Source organism: Candoia aspera, chromosome 5 (genome assembly GCF_035149785.1).
Source record: "Candoia aspera isolate rCanAsp1 chromosome 5, rCanAsp1.hap2, whole genome shotgun sequence".
Lineage (NCBI taxonomy): Eukaryota > Metazoa > Chordata > Lepidosauria > Squamata > Boidae > Candoia > Candoia aspera.
The window spans coordinates 38,611,197-38,634,825 of record NC_086157.1 but is presented as its reverse complement, the minus strand read 5'-3'; positions in this window follow the sequence as shown (position 1 = coordinate 38,634,825).

Sequence of the window (23,629 nt, the reverse complement as noted above, 5' to 3'; positions counted from 1 at the left end):
GGACTGCTTTAATTATTTTAGATTGATTTTTTTCTTTTTGACTGTTTGTTACAGAAAGCTGTTAATAATCCAACTATAAGGTGAAAGTAGGTTTCTCATGAAAATTTGATTAATAACTTGGTACTATTGAGCTTCCGGTAGGGCATACACAAAAGGAGTGCAAGCCTTATCTTACAATCTTCCAAAGAATAATTCAATTTTATTGGCCAGCCTCACTCATCAAAACATAATTTTACCTAGGCAGCTGTTGTTATTAAAAAAAAATAACCTTTGATTTTATTTCTGGAAACTGATCAGGAAAATTCACCCAAACAGATTTCCAGAGGGGTTTAGATTCCATATTAGATTGCTGCAGCAAAATTGACTGCTTGATTATGTGCCATCAAGTTGTTTTCGACTCCTAGCAGCCACATAGGTAGATTTTCTCCATGATGATCTATCATGAGTGAGTTGTCTTGGCAAAATTCTATCAGCCTATGTCCTGCTTCATTTTGTTCTCCCAGGCCATGCTTACCTGCAATTCCAGCTGTCAATTGACTGCCCACCTTAGCATTTCAGTCTCCTATGATGAAAATAATGTCTCTTTTAGGCGTGTTGTCCAGTAGGTGTTGCAGATCCTCATAGAACTGATCTACTTCACGTTCTTCAGCATCTGTCGTTGGGGCATATATTTGGATCACTGTGATGTTAGATGGCTTGCCCTGAATTCGAATTGAGATCATTCTATCATTTTTTGGATTGTATCCAAGCACTGCTTTAGCCACTTGACTATTAATTATGAAGGCTACTCCATTTCTTCTGTGGTCCTCTTGTCCACAGTAGTAGATCTGATGGTCATTCGATGTGAAGTGGCCCATTCCAGTCCATTTCAGTTCACTGATGCCCAAAATGTCTATCTTTAATCTTGACATCTCACCAATAACCACATCCAATTTGCCCTGGCTCATAGATCTTACATTCCAGGTTCCAGTGGTGCGTTGATCCTTAGAACATCAGAATCGCCGTTCACCACCAGCACCATCAGCCGCTAGCCGTCCTTTCGGCTTTGAGCTAGCTGCGTCATCACATCTGGGGCTAGTTGAACTCATCCTCTGTTCCTCCCCAGTAGCATTTTGACCATCTTCCGACATGGAGTCTCATCTTCTGATGGTATACTGACATATCTCTGGTTGTACTGATCCATTTAGTTTTCATGGCAAGAATACTGGTGTGGGTTGCCATTACGTTCGCCAGGGATCGCATTTAGTCTGACCTCTCTGTCATGACCTTCCCGTCTTGGATGGCCCTTCATGATTTAGCTCATGGCATTGTTGAGGTGCTCAAGCTCCAGCACCATGACAAGGTAACAATCCTTTGCTGAAGATATATATGTATATATATATATATATGTATATGTATATATATTCCTTCCTTTTAATATACAGGGATGGAGCAACTGTATTTAGTGATTTTTATAAGGTGCCAATGGAGTGATTTATAGAAATAATGTGATTTTGGTTTAATATGGGGTGAGGGAGTGATTAGGAAAAATTGTATATCCTTGCTGTTAAAACTCAGAATTCACCTCTTTTTGTAACTTAAAAAAATATTCTCTTGTGTTTTCACACTTTTTAGTTTTTTTTCTTTTTTCTTTTTCTTTGTAGTTTTTTCTTTTTTCTGTAGCTTTTATCTTTATCTGAAACTTAATAAAATTCTTATTTAAAAAATGTAGAAACTAGTGGAGGCACAAGGAAGAGCTGCTGCTGAATTTAGATCCTTATATCTACATGATCTAGGACTGTAGGCTCATTTCAGCAGTAGCCTAAGGATCTGCCTTGTTCTGTGTTATGTGGGCCAGAGCAAGTGAAAGCCTTCATTTCCCCAAAGACAATGAAAATCAAAGTTTTCATCTAATACATTATTGATATGGGGTCTCTCATGGCTTTTATATATTTTTAAAATTTTACTGCTTTCACATCTAAACAAAAAGAAGAAAAATGTTAGCCGAAGATAAAAAGAGAACAAAAAACCCAAAGAAAAATGGACACATGCAAAAAAGAAAAACAATGACAAAATATACATAATGAAATATATGTATATGAATCCAAAAACTCTGTTCTTAACCAACAAATTAAACCTTAACCACATGGGGTACTATTTGATTGCACTTTCCATGATGTCAATAAAAAGCCAGTTCATACACAGAGGCTAAACCTACAGTATGTCTTCAATCCCAGATTTTAAATCAGGGGTAGCATAGGCTTTCCACTAGAGTAAAACAATCTTTTAGCTACAGACCAAATGGTAAATCCAAAGCTTTTCATACTTAAACAGATTCAAGAACTTTAACATATAAATTAACAAAACATTAACAGCTTTAAAATTTACGTCTCTTCCCAAATCATGTTAGCAACCATATGAATATTAAACCAAAATGGTACAACCAAAGAATAGGCTGAAAACATTTACATCAGGGTCTCTGCCATAACAATAACTATAAGAATATAGAATTTGAACCCCAGCTCGTGCTAAACATTCTCTGGGGTATTCAGTAAAGATGAAAAAAAGCTTCTGTTAATTGCTTCTTAAGAACATGGAGGAACATTTACTATTCTTTACATCTCCACCCTGTTGCTTTTTTAAAACAGGATATTGCAACATTTTGTCCCATGTTTCTTGCAGTTTTCCCCTATTGATCTTGCTTAATTGCACATAAAAAATAATTATAGATTTGGCAATCTCCAAAACACTTTCCAGTGATGTTATTACAGGAAGAGTTTCAGCTTCTGTTAATGTATTGGTCCCAAACTGTAAGATCAGAAGTTTCCACTGAACATATTGCCATTCTGCAGTTTTAGGCAATCCAAATCCTTTTTGCAACACCTCATATGTTTTGAAAGACTGATTAGCCACAAACTGATCCAAAGCATTGATACTTATTTATTACAGAGGATTTTTTGCCCACAAACTCAGAAGAAATGTTTACCAGCATTATATCTTGCACATCTTTTATTTCCATCCAACAGCCCATCAAAATCTTTAGTGCATTCTTTATCAGTCCATTCAGGATGATTTATTCTTTTCTCAGGGGAAAGAGTAACTATCTCTTTTAGATCTGTCATGCTTTTACCAAGAGAGTGGAACTGCAGTGTTACTTTAATTGCTGAAACTCTGCAGTTCTATAGTACTTTAAATCATGAGAAAGGACTTTTAAAATTACAAGCCATTCAATATAAGACCCTGCCTCTAGAATCTCTGAAGGGTCAGGAGTCAAAATAACTCCTTGCAATTCGTCCATGGTGGGAAGGTCTACTTCTGTTGCTTTTAATTACAGCCTGTTTTCATTTGCTTGTTGAGAATGATGACAAGAGAGTACGATATTTTTTTTTCCTGATAACTTGATTTGGGACCCATAATTCACTCAAACAGCTGCCAGTTAATAAGAAACAAATTGTAATGGGGCATAGGAACATGCATAGAATATGGTGGATTAGTCCCTCTAATTCCCATGAAGAGGGTCCTAAATCTTCCACCTGCAACTCGTAGGGAAAACTTATTTAGTAATGCTGTGGCTAGGCCCTTTACTCTAGAGAAATCCCTATCTGTACTGGTTTGCTCAGGAGGAGGCAAGTGGCAAATTTTTGCCTTTTTTTTTTTAATCAGTTGCTTAACCAGACAGGCGAGGTGTTCTAAATGTCAGAAGTTGAATCACTGATTCATTTGGAATGTAAGTGTTGATTATATATATCAAGATTAAAGAACTAGAAAGGGGTTGTAAGAAAATAAAAGGAAAATGAAAGAAGAAAGAAGAAAGAATTTAATCAGCCATTCTTAGAAGACATAGGCATCCACACTCCAAAGTTAAACCTGAGAACACAATCCATGTAGTAAAATTAAATTGATAGCACTTCTTGCTCCAGTGGTCCCTACTTGGCTTTATAATTTCCTGGTGTCCAATCCAGATTTCATGAGTTGTTTTTTCTCCCTTACTTGCCATATAGCCATCCCTGGAAAATTCTCTATTGGGCCAGAACCAGGGAGAACCAGGTATGAGTCCACCCTCAGCCATGGAAGCTCCTTGAGCAACTTTAGGACAGTTGCTCACCTCACAACTGGGTTATAGTTAGTCCTTGTTTAGTGACTGCTTCATTTAGCAACCATTCACAGTTATGACAGTGATGAAAAAGTAATTTTGTGACCAATCTTGGCATTTATGACCTTTGCAGGTCTGCAAAGCAAAGTAAAGCTGGAGTAAGATCATAAGCACAGTCATGGTTTCATTTAGCAACCATTTTGCTTAACAATTGAGTTGCTAGTCACAATTATGGTCACTAAATGAGGACTACCTGTAATTTGGGGAAAAGTGGAGGAAGGAGGCATTTCTATGCACACTACTCTGAAAATATAAAAATAGTGAGTGGGTAACAAACAAATAGAATCAATAGTGGGAAGGGTCTATGTGCACCTGTGAGTCAGTGTTGACTCCTGGCGACTACATGGACTAGGCCCTGCACTTTTCTTGGCAAGATTTCAGAAGTGGTTTGCCATTGCCTTCTTGCCAGGGATGAGAGGGAGTAACTGGCCCAAGGTCACCCAGCTGGCTTTGTGCCTAAGGCAGGACTAGAACGCATGGTCTCCCAGTTTCTAGCCTGGTGCCTTAACAACTACACTAAGCTGGCACTCTAGTGGAAAGGGTTGATTATAACAAATCTTGTTTTCAGTGTGAGTGCAACCTATACTCTCAGCTTCATTTTACATTGCAGCAGCTTTGGGCCACATAAAAGGAACAAAAGAATTAACCCATTTCAACCTTTTGCTTCTGTTCATTATCTTCAATAGGTGCATTTAAACTGTGTATTAGAGTAACAGACAGTGAAAGGTATTATATTCTACCTTAAGATAGATGTTTTGTTTAGGAAAACAAGCAAGCTGGAATCAGGTGGTGGAGCCAACAATATGATGACATTTGTGAGAAGTGACACTGACACCATTTATTACAAGAATGCCACTGAAATTTGGCCAAAGTTCAGGTTTACAATTTAATAACTGCAAATTAATGGCATATTTAATGAACAGTATGAGAAAGATCATTCCCACATACACTGCACAATCCAAGTGTGCAGGAAACACGGCATAAGATAAAAACATTGTCACTTGAATTGAAAGCTGCCGCACTGGGCTCTGTACTTCAGCCAACACAGAAACTTTGGGTAGAGGGCAGATCCAAATAAATGAAGTCAGACCGATCAAAGTGCCTCTCTTTAAAGGGCCATCATGCATTAACCGTTCCACTGATGCGTGGGTGTCAGAAGAGAGATAGTGTGTTTTTATCATGATGAATCTTTTCAACCAGATCCTCTGTAGTTCTAGTTAACACCAGAAGATTAAACCCTGTATATCTACAGAACAGAAGCATCAGTTCATAAAATGAGATCTGCTGTGTAGTCAGAGCTATGTGTACTCTGGTATAAGTCCCATAGTTTGAAGCAGAAGCAGTATGCAGAGGTTGGCAGACTTGAGCAGTTCACTTTCTGCACTGGGCACTTTATTCTGTAGATCATGAGTTGGTAATATCCTTGCATTGAGGATTGACCTTGTTTCACTTTTTTTCCCCTCGCAGGGGCAATAGGGCTATCATGACATCACTTGAATTGGTGGGCCCAAATTTTTCAGCTCACGTTTGAAGATTTAAGAAGGTCCTTTGACCCTTGCTTTGGGGGCCTTTCTGAGGGTTGGATATTTAAGGAGCAAACTGGCTGCTTTAAGTTCCAAAGCTTAAGGATGTTCACTTTGCTCCCCAAATCCACCCAACATCCAAATGATGCAACTCCAAGGCTGTGCTGGGGACTCTCGAATACCATGGAGACACAAATGATCCTGGGATCTGCCTTAGAAATGTGGGTTAGCCAATCCTTGCCCTTTAACATAGGCAACCAGCTAGTTTGCGAAGCAGTCTGAAAAAGCAGATAGAGATGCATGTCCTACGTTTTATGAAAATGATGGAAAATTGCCCTGGTTTTCTTGCATTTGCATACTGTAAAGTGAGCAGCTGTTGCTTAAGATGTGTCACATCTATGCTTACCCATAGTCATTCAGCTCATGCAGTTCCGTATCTAGCAAGAGCTTGCATCTGTATGTCTCATTTGCTTGGTCAATTCACCTTAGAAAGGGAAAAGGATCACTCAAGACATGATAAAAATTTAAGCAACATATCAGCAGTTGAAATAGAAGTAGTGCAATTTGATCTGTCTCTCCTCAATAATAAATTTCCAATGAATTCAGTGAGGCTTATTCCATTGTAAATACTGAATACATAGCCTTCATTCTGTGATTTTTCTTGAGATGTTTATAAATTTGGAGATCATATAAAATCTATGTCAGATAGAAAATGCTATAAAAAATTCCAATTTGCTGAAGTGGGGGTGGGGGAATAGTCAAATTCCCTTCAGACATGGTATTGTGTTAAATATATACAGTGCCTCTTGTTACTGGGTAATATTTGATTTAGCCATCATGGCATCATCAGCTATACCACTGCATAGTAAGTAAGTAACTGTGGGGATTTTTTGGGTGGTGGGTATGAGAAGGGAAGCTACTGTGGGCATGTCATTATCATTATGGCAGGGTCCAGGAGGCGAGCCTACTCTGCAGTGGCGCCCACCCTTTGGAACATTCTGCCCCCCGAGGTGAGGCAGGCCCCTTCACTCCCAGCCTTCCAGAAGGGTTTGAAGACCTGGTTCTGCCGCCTCGCCTGGGATGGGAAGGGCAATAGCTCTTCCTGGGGGTGGCTGGTGGCGTAGAGTTCTCCCAACTGAATGTAATTCCCCCCACTTGGATTTTATATTTATATTTATTATTTTAGTACTTTGGATGTTGACTTTGTAATTTTATATGTTGAGGTTTTAAAGGGATAATTTTATTGTAAACTGCCCAGAGCCCCCCTCTTTGGGGGGAGGGGGCGGTAATAGAAATTTGAATAATAAATAAATAAATAAATAATTTTAAAATTGAAGTAATTACAGTACTATTAAACTTTAAGAATAACAGGAATCTACTAAGTTTTTTTCAATATTTTATTGAAATATAATTTTTACATAATTTAAAGATAAACAAGAATAAATGTATAAAAGAAAAGTAGAAAAAGAAAAAAGAAAAAGGGCTAGAAAGAAATAAAGAGAGAAGTCTACTAAGGTTTTTATGTCCTTCTTGAAATACCAGGTTGATGACTGATTTTTATTGGTTATTGCATTTTGCTTATTGAATATTTATAATCTCTCTTTGTCTTTCTTATTTTAATCCCACCCATTTTCTTTTTGAACCTTCTTAGTTTTTAAACTACACCTCCTTTTGAATTGTAGCTTTTAGTCCAGAAAACGTTAAAAATGAATAATCTCCATTCAGTTCAGTAAGTGATCATATGTTAGGGACAACAATAGCTAGCATTTCAGGGCCTCTGATGCTTCAGAGAAGACCCAAAAGGCTTATAGGATGGCTGTAAGTGTTGGCATGAAGTCTGATCTATGTTCAACCACTACTGGAGCTCTTTTCATTTCTGAGGTATTACTCAGAAATGGTATTTCTGTACTTGCTTCACACATTGTAATGGTTGCCTATTCTAAAACACTATCAGACTCATGAGCAGGAATTCAAAGATATCTGATTTATTAAAGAATAGTATGCAGGATCACAGAGAAAGCTGAGAATGATGAAAGCGCGCCAAATACAAACTAAAAACCCTTGGTGCAAGTGAAATCCCTCCCCCCGTAGAATCTTCTCAAGTTCACAATCCCAGGTGCTCCTAACGGTTTCTGATGGTCTGCCGGAAAAGTCCTTGAGCAGAGAACATAACCCAAACACATTCCATTGTAATGAATTCAGATACAGAGCTTGGTACAAGGTTTCACAGCAGCTCCCTCCCAAACAGAAACCTGCGTCAGTGCCATGGCATGTGAAACGTTAAGATGTATAAACTACATTGAAACAGTGAACATGACACACATTGCTTTTAGAGTGCCAGTGCAGTATCAGCTGTGTTTAAAGGGCAATCTAGGATCACACATCATGGCATAATTTACAGATGAGGCTACATTACTCTCATAAAAGTAGCTTGGGGAAAAACAAAATATAGAGGGAAATGTACGAGCAGGAGAAAAGGTTGCGTTGTGTGCCAAGATTATTATATGCTTAAGTGAAGCATGGAAAACCACAAACGTCGATGATCCCTAAAATAAGTATTAAAATTATATCTACCAGCTGCTATTTCATTATGTTTGTTCATTTAAACTAATTATTAGATGCTCTTCACATAGTTAAAAAATGATATTGCCCATGTGAACAACGTGAAAGTAGATTAAAATTCTTGCATACAAAAATAGAATAAAAAGAATCTCGAACTGTGCTAAACAAATCCAGAATTGGAGGGCCATAGCCAAAAAGGTCCAGCTTTTTATGACTGCCCACTTATTTCATGAGGGGAAGAGAATCAAAGCAAAACTGTAGAGGCTTGTAGGCCAATCTCACTTTCTTTTCATGTGGGAAGTTTGTTATGTAGCCATGTGGTAGCAATGCTTCCTCAAACATGCTAAAACAACAGACAGAATCAAATGAGAATATATTCTTACTGGCATCTTCAATACAAAAATCTGGCAATCCCAAGTGTTATCAACTGAGGAACTCAATTAGCATCATTAAGACTAATTGCCTGGTTATGATTACTGATGCCCAAAACCAACATAATTATTAACAGTTATGTTCTGTGCCATAATATTTAGAAGGAATAAATGAAAATTCAATACGGGCAGCATGCTGTCATTGAAAGGAGTCTGATTAGCTGCGAAAGGGAGGTGCCTCAATTATTATGACAAAAGCAGTAACAAAATAAAATTTTTGCAGATGTGTCACCGCCACTGGGACAAGGTGTTATAATAGAAGTCTATTGGCAAGCACTGTACGCTAACAATCAGATTGCTTTCAAAATTATAATGATGCTAATTCTTTCTTATACAGCTTGAATGGCAGACTAGTGGAGGGGGAAATGAATACTCCTTGATCTTTCAGATAATATAAAACTTAACTGTGAATAACTTCAGTTGGTTAATTGCTTATTATATGGCTCAGCTCTTGATGATAAAAGGAGGGAGTGACAATAGGATCCCCATATTTGCCTGCAGGAGAACATACCAGCACAAGATTCCAGCTGGGATAAAACTGTCCAGAAAGACAAAAGAAATTAAAACTTGGGCAATGTCTGTCTAGAGTAGCCCTGTAACTGAGCTCCAAGGAGAAGGCTTTCCAGGTTTTGATCTGAGAAGGCAAGACAAATATCTAAAACTATGTGACATATGTTTAAAATGTTAAAAGTACACTTTTGTATATGATGTTGCAGTAGGTTAGCCTTCCACCAACTCACCTTTCCAGCCAGCCAGTGTCTGAGTCTAAATATACATTCACATGGGTTGTTGTTGTGGCTAGTTGCTGTCAAGTCGTTTACGAGTCATGGCGACCTTATGTATAATGGGTAAGATTTGGTTTTTAGGCACAGAAGAATTTCCCCCTGCTCTCACCTTACCTCTCTTGGAGAGGAAAAAGGTTTCTTCTTTTAAAAGACAAAGGCAGAACTCTGGGAAAATGGAACAAGAGGCTTCTGGGCCTGAATGAGAAAAAAAGCTCTGATGAATGGCTGGAATTACACAAGAAACTGAGGGAACTTCTAGATCAAGAAGGAGCACACTGCTTGGCTTCAGGATTTAGCTGATCTCCAAAGAAAAGATAACTACTCTAGATAGACATTACATAAGTTTAAATTTCCTTTCTCTCTGTGTGCTAGGGATCTGATTTCACATACTCCTTTTTCTCTGCATAGGTAGCTCATACAAATGGAAAGCCACCTTTTTCCTGTGATCTCTAGTTATACCCTATCTGTGGTCTACCAAGATGTTGTTAACCTCTTATGAGATTATTTCTTAAAAGGAGGATGGCAGGGCTGAAACCACTAGTCTTTATGCTACAGTATAAGGCTGGGAAGTTGTTGTTCTTATTAAACTTTTTTTTGAAAATAATACAGGCAGGTTGCATTATAGAAATTGTTTCATTTTTTAAAAAATCCTTTTTAAGCATGAAGAGGTTAGTGTAGCTTGTAGAAGCCCTGACTCTCTCACAATCTGGGGGTAAGGCAAGGGCCAGGTGCAGTATTCTTGGGAAGATAAGTGGTAACCGAAGTAACTGTTAAAAAGTTACACCAGGACAGGAAGTGGACCAGCTTGTGCAGACCTAATGGTCTTTTTGACAGGAGATGTTTTGAAACTTCACGCTTTTCTCCTTAAAGGCCCAGCTGTATCACTACAGCACTTCAGTGCTCTTCTTAGTTATTCAATGTACATTCTACCTTTCCTCCAGGAGCAAAAGGGGTATATATACAGGGCCAGTTTTAGCCTAACACTCAGGACACTCTGGCCTAGGGGATCAAAGTTTAGGGAGTGCCAATGCTGCCCCTCCTTCTGAAAGCAAAGGCATTTCTAAAAATGGAAAACTTTGCATCAGCAGGAGGTGGCATTATCAGTCAATCTGGCCTAGGGGCTCATATACCCCTGAGCTGGCACTACATACAGCACAGAGTTCTCCCACCTCCAATTTTCTCTAGCAACAACCCTGTGATGTACATTGGACTGAGAGAGGGACTGTCTCAAAGACACATAGTGAGCTTCCATGGCTAAGGATGGTCTTGGACCTGGGTTTCCCCAGCCCTGGCCCCTCACCTTAACCATTATATTGCACTGGTTCTCTAGAGTCCGCATATTAGAAGTTACCTTGATGTACAATAAAGTCCATACTTCCCAGCATAAGAATATACAGAGAGCCTTGTTGGATCAGACAATAGATCTATATAGTATTCTAGTATTTGTCCATAAGTAGAACACAAATGCATCTCAAGCAAGGGGCATTCAAACATGCTTTCTTCTAGCTTGACAAATGACGCAGATGATAGTGATATGAATTATTCTTCATTGATTTGCCTAATTGCTTGAAAATCATCCATTTTGCTGCTCCCCAAAACCTCCCTAGCTCCTTCCTATAACTGAATCCATTTTGTCCCATCCTACACAGTGAACCAAAGTATAAATTCCATGGCTTGATTATGTTCTCAGTGTAGAAGTATTTACTGCAATTCAGCTTCACTGGATGACCTGAAGTCCTAGTATTATCTAGTATTACAGTATGATGAGAAAGAGACATCTTCTCTACATTCTTGATACGATTCTATCATGCCCCACACTGCCTTTATTCTAAGCTCAGATGCTTTCAAATGTACAACCTTTCCTCACTGAAGAGTTACTCTAACTCCTTGCCTTTTTCTGCACTTTTCTCGCCTCTTCAACACACCTTAAACCTTGACGCCCCAAAACAGGAAAAAAAATTTGCCTCAGTCCTTTCCTGGGTGCTCTGGACCCAGGGCACCACAACAGGATCATTTTTGCATGTGCAATGGCTGGAACTACACACAGTATTTTAAGTATGATTGTGTTACCCCTTTGTTGAAAGGACCTTTGATCCTGGCAGTTTTATTTAGATTCTTTTCGTTTACTCTTAACATGGATTTTGTTTTTTTCATAGCAGTAATCCCCCTGATGGACATGGCTTTTTCACTGAGCGATCCACTTCTGTGGGTTTCTCTCTTCCCCATCCCCTTGAAAAAAACTAAATAGATTTTGCTTGTGGGCATCTTTCATCCTACTGTGGATCCTCTGGGAATGTCTGTGATGGAATTCTTAGACCTCCTTAAACATGGCTCATCCCTATTTTCAGATCACTTCTGAACAAGTTAAAAAATACCAATCTCAGCACACTTTCCACTGTTTAGATTCCTCTGTCACAATTTTTTTTTCTGTACAGTTCTTTTCCTTCATTCCCTTGTTACTGAACCATAAGAGACCCTGACTTTCATCCAATAGTTGTTAACTTTTCCGATAACTCCTAATTGCTTTTGCTTATCATTCATGTGACAAGGACTATAAGCCTCCTCCTCCTCCTCCTCCTCCTCCTCCTCCTTTTTCTTCTTCATTAGAAGAACTGAAGATACAAAAGTAGAATGGTTAATTGCAGCCATATTGTAATTAAAAACAGCAAATATATGTAGAAGCAATATTGATGAAAGGTTGTATGGTCTCTTGTTTTGTCAGAAATGGAATTGAAAAATTATATAAAATTATATAATATACACTAGATGATATGATTCTTCTTGGTCACATTCATTCACATTCTTCTTGGCATCATCATTTCATTTGACCTCTGCAAGTGTTAACAGAGAAGGAATTTGAAGGTAGAATTCAGAATATGCTTTGTATTTCTGAAAATGTGCTAATACTTTTAAAAAAAAATTAAACCTCTTCCATTTTCTGTTTGATCAGTTGTGTAGGCAATGCCAATTATATTAAAAGGGAAAAATTAGGCTCTGGGTCAGTGCGTATCTACTCATTTTTGACTAATGGTTTTAGGCAGCTTTTGGAGTTTTAGCAAATTGATCAACCTTGTGATTTGAAGCTGTGTCCCTTCAATAAAATTGGCAAGATGGTACAAGTCATTGTTAGTTTGAATCTGTTTGAATTTAGCCCAGTTTAGTTAAAAAGCATTAGTAAAATGGGACAGAAAATGGCCTTGTTTTTTTTTACTGATTTTTGTGCTTCAATAATTCTGTGATATAGTCTCTACTGTTGAAAGTACTGATGAATCATGGATAGTTTGACCTTCATGTCTTATAGAAGCATTGTTTTGTTCAGGTACCACCCATGCAGTACTTCAGCTGAAATTCTACAGAAAATCTGGTCTGAATATTTCTTTTAGAAAATGAGATTGCCTTAATCTCATAAACATTTTGTGCCAATAGAAGACCATTCCATTTGGGTTAGAGACCTGCTTCTCTGAAGAATGTGTGTGATTCTTGGGCTAGCTTCCTAAGGCCTCTGACATTATCTGAATGTCTGGTGTGGATTTATTAATGTCCAGGTCTTACAGAAATACACGCACACAAACACATATGCATACAGAAAATTAAACTGAATGTATAAGTGCAGTTAAAATATACATACATGCAGGTAAACCAATCAGCTTTAAAGTAATCTTTTCTTAATTCTTTGTCTCTAATGTCTTCTAAAGTTACTGGTAGTCCTCACTTAGTGACCACAATTGGGACTGGCAACTCCATCGCTAAGCGCTGCAGTCATTAAGTGAAAAAAAATGTGACCATGATGGAGTTATGATGTCACTTCCCACTTGGTCGTTAAGCATGTCACTGCAATTGTTAACTCATATGACCACGACTTGTGGTTTTACTTTCACACTTTCCATTAACTCTGCTTGTCGCAAGCTGGTTGGGAAGCACGCGAATGGCAATCACGTGACCATGTGATGCTGCAACAGTCATAAATGTGCACCGGTTGCAAAGCAACCAAATGGTGATCATGTGACTGCAGGAGACTATGATGGTCATTAATGTGAGGACTGGTCGCAAAGCTGTTTTTTTTTTACACCGTTGTAACTTTGAACAGTTGCTAAATGAGGCAGGCGGTAAGCAAGGACTACCTGTATATTTATTAGGAATGTGATAACAGCACAACGTCCGTAGTATTTGTTATGTGAATAGGTTCAAAACTTGGCAAAAATGTATGTGCCTGTGTTTAATACTTTTCCTCCAAGCTAGCTACTTTTCCCTGGGCTTTTTTTTAATGTGTGCGGAATAAGTCCAGTACTGCTTCATTTTACTGTCTTTACAGTCGCTTGAGATAGGAGGGTTGCAAGCCTCCAATCCAATATTATAGCATTCTTGCTAAAAATAGCTCTGGAAGACATTAGAGACCATGGTAACTATTGACTCAGCTAAGGGAGTGTGATTCAAAGGAGCCGATGACTCAGGTTAGCCTGAAAGAAAACAAAACACTCGAACCAAAATGGACAGAAGTGCTCAAGGTGGCATAAGGGGGAAAAAGTATTTTAAAACTGCAGCAAGAGGTTGCCACTGCAATGGGAGGGAGGGAGGGAGGATTTTATTTATTTATTTATTTATTTATTAATTCAATATATTACAGCCACCTAATTCCAATGGTCTCTGGGCAGAATACAAAACCAAAAAATCCATAAAAACAGATAAAACCCCACAGACAGCCTGGGATAAAACAACCTAAAAATGGCCTAAATCAAACAAAACAAAACAGCCCTCCAAAGAACTACAATTCATTATCCCCAGTACAGAGTGATATTGTCCATTTCTGCCCTGAAAAAATGGTTGGTGATCTGTCCTGGGGATGGGCAACTGGACAGTGGGGATAAGACCATATTTGCTAGTTATTACAGATGCATTTGTCATTGGTAAATGCAAGTAAACAAATTAGGTGTGCCTCCTGAAAGTCTCATGACTGCTCTGGCCGTGGCAGGAGGTGAAGGGAGAGTGATGAATATATAGCCATCCATGGGGGAGGGCAAATGATATAATGTGTTTTCTGATATCATGATGCACAACCCGTCACTGATGGGTCTGAAGTTGGGATGCATGTACGACTGGGGTTTGTGTTGTGATGTAGCATTGCACACTTCATCATTGGTTTCATCATCATAGTCTGAACCAGATGCTTATGGATGTGTGACAAGACTACATTTGGTGTTGTCACCCAGTTTCCTGGCATTTGGGGCTTTTTAAAAGGGAAATGTAATGTGTGAACAACTGCAATTGATTGTAGTTTCAATGATATTGCAAACATAAGGAAGACTGCAGATTTTCTTTTTGTTTTGGGTGGTGCCTATTTTCTCTTAGAACAGGTGGTGATGTTGAGGTAGGGAGGTGTTTGGTTGCTAAGACATTACTGTTTTTTCTTGAATGTCAGAAAAAGGCTATCTTGAAGATACTATACATAAGTCTCTTGAGTATCACCTGCACAGCAGATGCTGTGGGTGGGTTACAAGCCTGACAAAATGGTATTATGTTGTTGAAGGAAAGCAAGGGGATTATTTCTCCATTTTTGATTTATATTCTGCCTTTTACTCTAAAAAGGCACTCAAAGCAACTAGCAATTCCTTGATCTGTCCTTTACTTTACCAAGGCTACTTCTGTCTTCTAATGTGCCTCCAGCTTCTTTGGATTTCAGCCGTTGAGAATTTCAACCACAACTGGAAAGCTACTATCCAGATCTCAAATTTTGCCATTCAAAGGAGAGTGGCTAATATACCAATATATGCAGATCTTTCTTTGTTGACCTGCTGTCTAGGTTGCTCAATTAGGTTAATGTATGCTCCCTGATGCTAATTAAATATGCAGACAGACATTTATAGCTAAAAAGTAAGCATGCTGTTCCGAGAGCATTTGTACAATAAAAATTTCAAGTAATGCAAGTTATATATTAGCTGATGGGAAAAAGTAGCTGAATGATAATGTGAAAGACAAGTGAGTTCCAAATGCTGGACAGTATATCCATTTTCCCATGTTCCCATTGTGACAGACGTTCCTTGAAGATTCCACCTCTTTTCTCTACAGAATTCTGACCATTGTTTCCAAGATAAAGGGAAGGACTACAGCTTAGTGCTACCATTTCTGCCTTGATCTTGCTCTTCAGCCTTGACTTTTGGTTTGTTCTGGGTCTGCCTTCTGTTTACTTTCTGATTCTGGCCTTTACAGTCCTGATACCAGGATTCAGACTGTTACACATGGCACATCCCTGAAAATATTGCATGCATTATGATATTATTAACTATCATGAATTGCTAAATTTAATGTAATGAGAAAGTAGATTTCCATAAATAATTCACTCATATGGATTGTGGCAGTCTGTTTTATTATTGTCCATGTGACTTTCTCTACGTCACTGTTCAGTAGAAATGCCATTTTTCATAAGTCAACCAATGTGTTTTCACTTACTTAATCTGCAAAGTTTAGTAAGGAGAAACCACAACCCCACTATAATCACAACCCCACCAATTTTAGTAAGGAGAAAACCACACCCTCACCCATGGCAAGCTTCTGTATATAAACAGGGAACAAACCCCACACTCACTAGCACTGATGACATTATCTAGTTGGATAATGAAATGCCTGCAAGCAAGCAACCAAGCTCAGAGAGCACTGTGGACTCAATAATTTTAGTATGTTTGCAATCTTAAGTACTGGAGCCATTTTGTGAAATGGGCAGCTTCACTGGCACAATTTATAACTTACCAGCCTGTAAAGGCAATAGGAATAAGTTGGTCTGTAACACTGAACTCTGCACACCTGTGTTATACCCCATCTCTGCAGCTTGCACCCTATTTCATTGATTGCAATCTGTGGTTGCAAAGCAGTGGTAATGCACTGTAAACCTTAAATATTCTGCTTCACTAATTCACTTACTAACAAGGCCTTTCCCATCCCCCTCTTGCTTCTGCTGCAGTGGACATGTGCCCTTCCAAGTCTGTAGTCATTTATTTTCTGATTGAAGAGACTGCCAGCCAGACCTCCTCCTCTCAGCAATTGTTTCTCCCAGCCTAATCTGGAAATAAGTCTTCGAATGGTATCACACCAGGACGAGAGTCAAAGCCTTAAAAAGACCCTAATCACTTCTACTTATAATGGTCCCTCCTTTTCACATCATTTATTCCTTCATTTTTCTCACCATACAGTAGGGAACCCATTAAGGAAGGAAGAATGGAATAGTTGCACAATGTCAACTGTAAAAAGTTTAACTGATGTTAATCTACAGTAGTTCTCATTTAACAACTGCAATTGGGACCGGAATTTTGGTCGTGAAGTGATTAAGCAAGGCATCACATGACTGGACGCAATTTTATGACCGTTTTTACTGTGGTTGTTACGCAAATCACATGGTCGTTAAGCGACTCAATGGTTCCCTATTGATCACATGACCGTGGGGATGGTGCGCTGGTCATAACTTCGAGAATGGGTTGTAACCTTTTTAGCCCCATCATATCTCTGAGCCATCATTAAATGAATGGTCATTAAGCAAGGACTACCTTATGAGAAAAGCAAAAGAACAGCAACAAAATTAAGAAATGCTCACACTGATAACTGATTGCAACAATCAAGGCATCGTGTTTTTAGAAACATTGAATAAAGGATTGCTACTTAATACATATTTTGGTGGGACCAAGGCCTGTGGGATTTATTTCAGCCTTCCCTAACTTGGTGTCATCCAGAATGTTGGCACTGCAACTCCCAGCTGTCTGAAAATTCTTGGATTTACAATCCCAAACATCCAGAGGGTGACAGATTGGGGATGGTTAATCCTCCCTCCCTCCCTTCCATTAATTTGATTTTACCAAGACCAGTCCTCAAACCAAATGGATTTAATAGCATATCCTTAATTATACTGAGCAGCCTATATCCTTCTTATATCTCTCCAATCCCACTTACTCTCTCCTCATTTTCACAAGTTACATCAACATATTGCAAATGTTAGAAACTCACGGGTCCTTTGTCAAATGACTTTCTTTCCTTTTTTTTCCCCAAAAAACCCCAAACTCTTATTTTTTAATGTATAGGTTTTCTACATCTTTGGACAGAGCATCCTATGTTGTTGTTTATTCGTTTAGTTGCTTCCGACTCTTCGTGACTTCATGGACCAGCCCACGCCAGAGCTTCCTGTCGGTCGTCAGCACCCCCAGCTCCCCCAGGGACGAGTCCGTCACCTCTAGAATATCATCCATCCATCTTGCCCTTGGTTGGCCCCTCTTCCTTTTGTCTTCCACTCTTCCTAGCATCAACATCTTCTCCAGGCTGTCCTGTCTTCTCATTATGTGGCCAAAGTATTTCAGCTTTGCCTTTAATATCATTCCCTCAAGTGAGCAGTCTGGCTTTATTTCCTGGAGGATGGATTGGTTTGATCTTCTTGCAGTTCAAGGCACTCTCAGAATTTTCCTCCAACACCACAGTTCAAAAGCATCTATCTTCCTTCTCTCAGCCTTCCTTATGGTCCAGCTCTCACAGCCATATGTTACTACGGGGAACACCATTGCTTTAACTATGCGGGCCTTTGTTGTCAGTGTGATGTCCCTGCTCTTAACTATTTTATCGAGATTTGTCATTGCTCTTCTCCCAAGGATTAAGTGTCTTCTGATTTCCTGACTGCAGTCAGCATCTGCAGTAATCTTCGCACCTAGAAATACAAAGTCTTTCACTGCTTCTACATTTTCTCCCTCTATTTGCCAGTTATCAATCAAGCTGGTTGCCATAATCTTGGTTTTTTTCAGGTTTAGCTGCAAGCCAGCGTTTGCACTTTCTTCTTTCACCTTCATCATAAGGCTCCTCAGTTCCTCTTCACTTTCAGCCATCAAAGTGGTATCATCTGCATATCTGAGATTGTTAATGTTTCTTCCAGAGATTTTAACTCCAGCCTTGGATTCCTCAAGCCCAGCTTGTCTCATGATGTGTTCTGCATACAAGTTGAATAGGTAGGGTGAGAGGATACAGCCCTGCCCTACTCCTTTCCCAATCTTAAACCAGTCTGTTGTTCCGTGGTCTGTTCTTACTCTTGCTACTTGGTCGTTATACAGATTCTTCAGGAGGCATACAAGATGACTTGGTATCCCCATACCGCTAAGAACTTGCCACAATTTGTTATGGTCCACACAGTCAAAGGCTTTAGAATAGTCAATAAAACAGATGTTTTTCTGAAACTCCCTGGCTTTTTCCATTATCCAGCAGATATTGGCAATTTGGTCCCGAGTTCCTCTGCCTTTTCTAAACGCAGCTTGTACATCTGGCAATTCTCGCTCCATGAATTGCTGAAGTCTACCTTGCAGGATCTTGAGCGTTACCTTACTGGCATGTGAAATGAGTGCCACTGTTCGATAGTTTGAACATTCTTTAGTGTTTCCCTTTTTTGGTATGGGGATATAAGTTGATTTTTTCCAGTCTGATGGCCATTCTTGTGTTTTCCAAATTTGCTGGCATATAGCATGCATTACCTTGACAGCATCATCTTGCAAGATTTTGAACAGTTCGGCTGGGATGCCGTCATCTCCTGCTGCCTTGTTATTAGCAATGCTTCTTAAGGCCCCTTCAACTTCACTCTTCAGGATGTCTGGCTCTAGCTCACTGACCACACCGTCAAAGCTATCCCCGATATTGTTATCCTTCCTATACAGGTCTTCTGTATATTCTTGCCTCCTTTTCTTGATCTCTTCTTCTTCTGTTAGGTCCTTGCCATCTTTGTTTTTGATCATACCCATTTTTGCCTGGAATTTACCTCCAATGTTTCTAATTTTCTGGAAGAGGTCTCTTGTCCTTCCTATTCTATTGTCTTCTTCCACTTCCACACATTGCTTGTTTAAAAACAATTCCTTATCTCTTCTGGCTATCCTCTGGAATTTTGCCTTTAATTGGGCATATCTCCCCCTATCACTGTTGCCTTTTGCTTTCCTTCTTTCTTGGGCTACTTCTAGTGTCTCAGCAGACAGCCATTTTGCCTTCTTGGTTTTCTCTTTCTTTGGGATGTATTTTGTTGCCGCCTCCTGAACAATGTTGCAAACTTCTGTCCATAGTTCTTCCGGGACCCTATCTACTAAGTCCAGTCCCTTAAATCGATTCTTTACCTCCACTGCATATTCCTTAGGAATATTAGTGAGCTCATATCTAGCTGATCTGTGGGTCTTCCCTAATCTCTTTAGTCTGATCCTAAATTGTGCAATAAGAAGTTTGTGATCTGAACTACAGTCAGCTCCAGGTCTTGTTTTTACCGACTGTATAGATGTCCGCCACCTTTGGCTGCAAAGGATGTAGTCAATCTGATTTCGGTGTTGTCCATCTGGTGAAGTCCATGTAGAAAGCTGTCTCTTAGGTTGTTGGAAGAGAGTGTTTGTTATGCAGAGTGAATTGTCTTGGCAAAATTCTATCAGCCTATGTCGTGCTTCGTTTTGTTCTCCCAGGCCATGCTTACCTGTAATTCCAGGTGTCATTTGACTGCCCACCTTAGCATTCCAGTCTCCCGTGATGAAAATAACATCTCTTTTAGGCATGTTGTCCAGTAGGTGCTGCAGATCCTCATAGAACGGCTCTACTTCAGCTTCTTCAGCATCTGTGGTTGGGGCATATATTTGGATCACTGTGATGTTAGATGGCTTGCCCTGAATTCGAATTGAGATCATTCTATCATTTTTTGGATTGTATCCAAGCACTGCTTTAGCCACTTGACTATTAATTATGAAGGCTACTCCATTTCTTCTGTGGTCCTCTTGTCCACAGTAGTAGATCTGGTGGTCATTTGATGTGAAGTGGCCCATTCCAGTCCGTTTCAGTTCACTGATGCCCAAAATGTCTATCTTTAATCTTGACATCTCACCAATAACCACATCCAATTTGCCCTGGCTCATAGATCTTACATTCCAGGTTCCAATGGTGTGTTGATCCTTAGAACATCGGATTCGCCATTCACCACCTGCACCGTTGGCCACTAGCAGTCCTTTCGGCTTTGAGCTAGCTGCGTCATCACATCTGGGGCTAGTTGAACTCATCCTCTGTTCCTCCCCAGTACCATCTTCTGACCCCAGTATTCTTGCCGTGAAAACTAAATGGATCAGAACAACCAGAGATATGTCGGTATACCATCGGAAGATGAGACCCCCAGGTCGGAAGATGGTCAAAATGCTACTGGGGAGGAGCATCCTATAACAATGTAAACATAACTTCTTTCTGCTTTGGCTTGTTCAGTTTTGATCCAGTTTGGGGTTAATCACCTAAAGATGTTCTTAGAGGAAATAGGTTGATAGATACATGATATAAAAAGAGAGAGGGAGGGATGGGTGAAGGGTGGAGGGTGAAGGGAGCCCCAGATATTTCTGACAGCCACAGCTCAAATATTTTTATTAGCTTCAAGCAACTTGCTGTCAAAACAGCAACAATTCATATGGCTCTAATCCAAGAGATATTTGCCTGTCAGAGCTTTCTGCAAGAATACCCCTGAAAGGTGAAAAAGGAAAACAAACAAATCATGGTCACATCATTTCCTCTTCTCTGTCTATGTTCTTCATAAAATCCCTTTAAATCCTTTTGTACAACTTTCCATTTAGATAACAAGACTTTTCAGTATTTTTTTTTTCAGGCAAAACTCCCAATATTTCCAGTGACATTTCCTCTGTGCAAATAAAGTACTGCAATATAAATAGTATAACTTCTTGTTCCATACAATCCCTATGACATTAACATATTTAATGCCAGCTTTTGATGGAATAGCAGCCTAAAGTTGGGAACCTTGATTATTTGATCAGTCTTGGCACCTAAATTCCTTCTGGAAGAGTTTATTTTATGAAGCTCTGGAGAGATGCTTTGTTGTTTATTCGTTTAGTCGCTTCCGACTCTTCGTGACTTCATGGACCAGCCCACGCCAGAGCTTCCTGTCGGTCGTCAACACCCCCAGCTCCCCCAGGGACGAGTCCGTCACCTCTAGAATATCATCCATCCATCTTGCCCTTGGTCGGCCCCTCTTCCTTTTGCCCTCCACTCTCCCGAGCATCAGCATCTTCTCCAGGGTGTCCTGTCTTCTCATTATGTGGCCAAAGTATTTCAGTTTGGCCTTTAATATCATTCCCTCAAGTGAGCAGTCTGGCTTGATTTCCTGGAGGATGGACTGGTTTGATCTTCGTGCAGTCCAAGGCACTCTCAGAATTTTCCTCCAACACCACAGTTCAAAAGCATCGATCTTCCTTCTCTCAGCCTTCCTTATGGTCCAGCTCTCGCAGCCATATGTTACTACGGGGAACACCATTGCTTTAACTATGCGGGCCTTTGTTGTCAGCGTGATGTCTCTGCTCTTAACTATTTTATCGAGATTTGTCATTGCTCTTCTTCCAAGGATTAAGCGTCTTCTGATTTCCTGACTGCAGTCAGCATCTGCAGTAATCTTCGCACCTAGGAATACAAAGTCTTTCACTGCTTCTACATTTTCTCCCTCTATTTGCCAGTTAGGAGAGATGCTACTTGCTCTTAATGTATAGCATTCTTTCCTTAGATCTTTCCAGATGTTGTGGGCTATAATTTCCATTGTCCCTGACCACGGGTCATTCTGGCTGTAGCTGCCAAAAGTTGCAGTCCACAATAGGTGAAGAGATCCAAGGAAGAGAGGAGATCACAGAGGGAGCAGCAATGATCTAATGGCTTAACTGGATGATGTTGGGAGGGTTTTCAAAGTCTAAAATAGACATGCAATGTTTTTACAGATATAACACTCTATAATATTTATTCTATTGCTCCCAAGGCCTTGAAAATTTTGCTGCCATAATTTAAATTTTGCCAGTGAAATTTGGCAGTCTTTAGGGCTGGGTGATGGTGGTGGCTCAGGGAATGACGAAAAAGGAGAACTTAGTCTACAAATTGTCCTCTCCTAACACCATTGAAACAATACTGAGCCTTCTCAGATGCACTTCTGAATATTTTATGGAGGTTTGATTTCCAATTTTTTTCAAGTGAACGCAAAGCTTGTAATTACAAAGCTACTGGCTTGTAATTTCTATCAGCTGCATCATGATGCCATTATGTGGAAAGGCAAGATGGAGGTTCATTAGGGAGGCAAAGGAGTTGTTTTAGGTTTCCCTTTTCTTGACTGTAGAAAAAGATCATTCTTGATTAATGTTAACTGTAAAGAACCTGGCAGAAAGGCAATTTTCTTCTGGGGGCTGTTCCACAGAGGCCACACAAGTGGTAGTGCTTTCTTTGAGGAAGAGTTTTGTTGGCTTACAGAAAAGTCAGTAGAGGACAGAGCAATCAGTTATCAAGATGTGGATCAATAGTTTAATAGAAGGTGATAAGAAAATGTTTCAGGAAGCCCTAATTAGACCATGCCTTAATGGTGTAGAGAAAGCAACTGAAGACCAGAAGGAAGCAATCAGGCAATATTTGCACTGAGAAGAGAAGAGAAGGGAAGGGAAGGGAAGGGAAGAGAAGAGAAGAGAAGAGAAGAGAAGAGAAGAGAAGAGAAGAGAAGAGAAGAGAAGAGAAGAGAAGAGAAGACTTTATTGGCCAAGTATGATTAGATATACAAGGAATTTGACTTCGGTGCAAGAGCTCTCAATATATTTACATAACATCAAAAAATAAATAATAGTAAGTAATAACGTTATTTACTAAAACTATACAATCAAGAAAGAAAAAAAATTGAAGCAAAATAATACTACGGCTATTAACTAACACACACTCATATTTAAAGGGAGAATTAAGGGACAATATACTGCATCTGTTGTCTAACATATGTTTACTTTTAACAGGGCAACATAGCCAAGGGTGTCCACAGGAAGGGGGTCAAAAAAGTCAAGATGGTGGCCATAACCATGTGATCAAAGCCCCACTGTATAATATGTGTTGAGATGATGGCCACATGGTGCTGCTATTTTGACTTTTTTGACTGCTTCTTCGCAGACACCCTGGATATGGCCAAAAGACATGAAACGCTAAAGCAGATAAGTATAACATGCTATGCAAACATAACGCAGTGCAAACAATGGAAAAAGGAAGGATATTTTGCTATTGTGTGATGGAGTACACAGTCTCAACCTGTAAGTAAAGCTCATCTACTAGAAATTGCCATTCAAAGCATGGATGACTTTCCAATAATATATCAAAAGATGTTCCTTCTATAAAAGGGAATTTCCAGTCTAAGATACTAAGTGCACATAAGATACAAGCCCT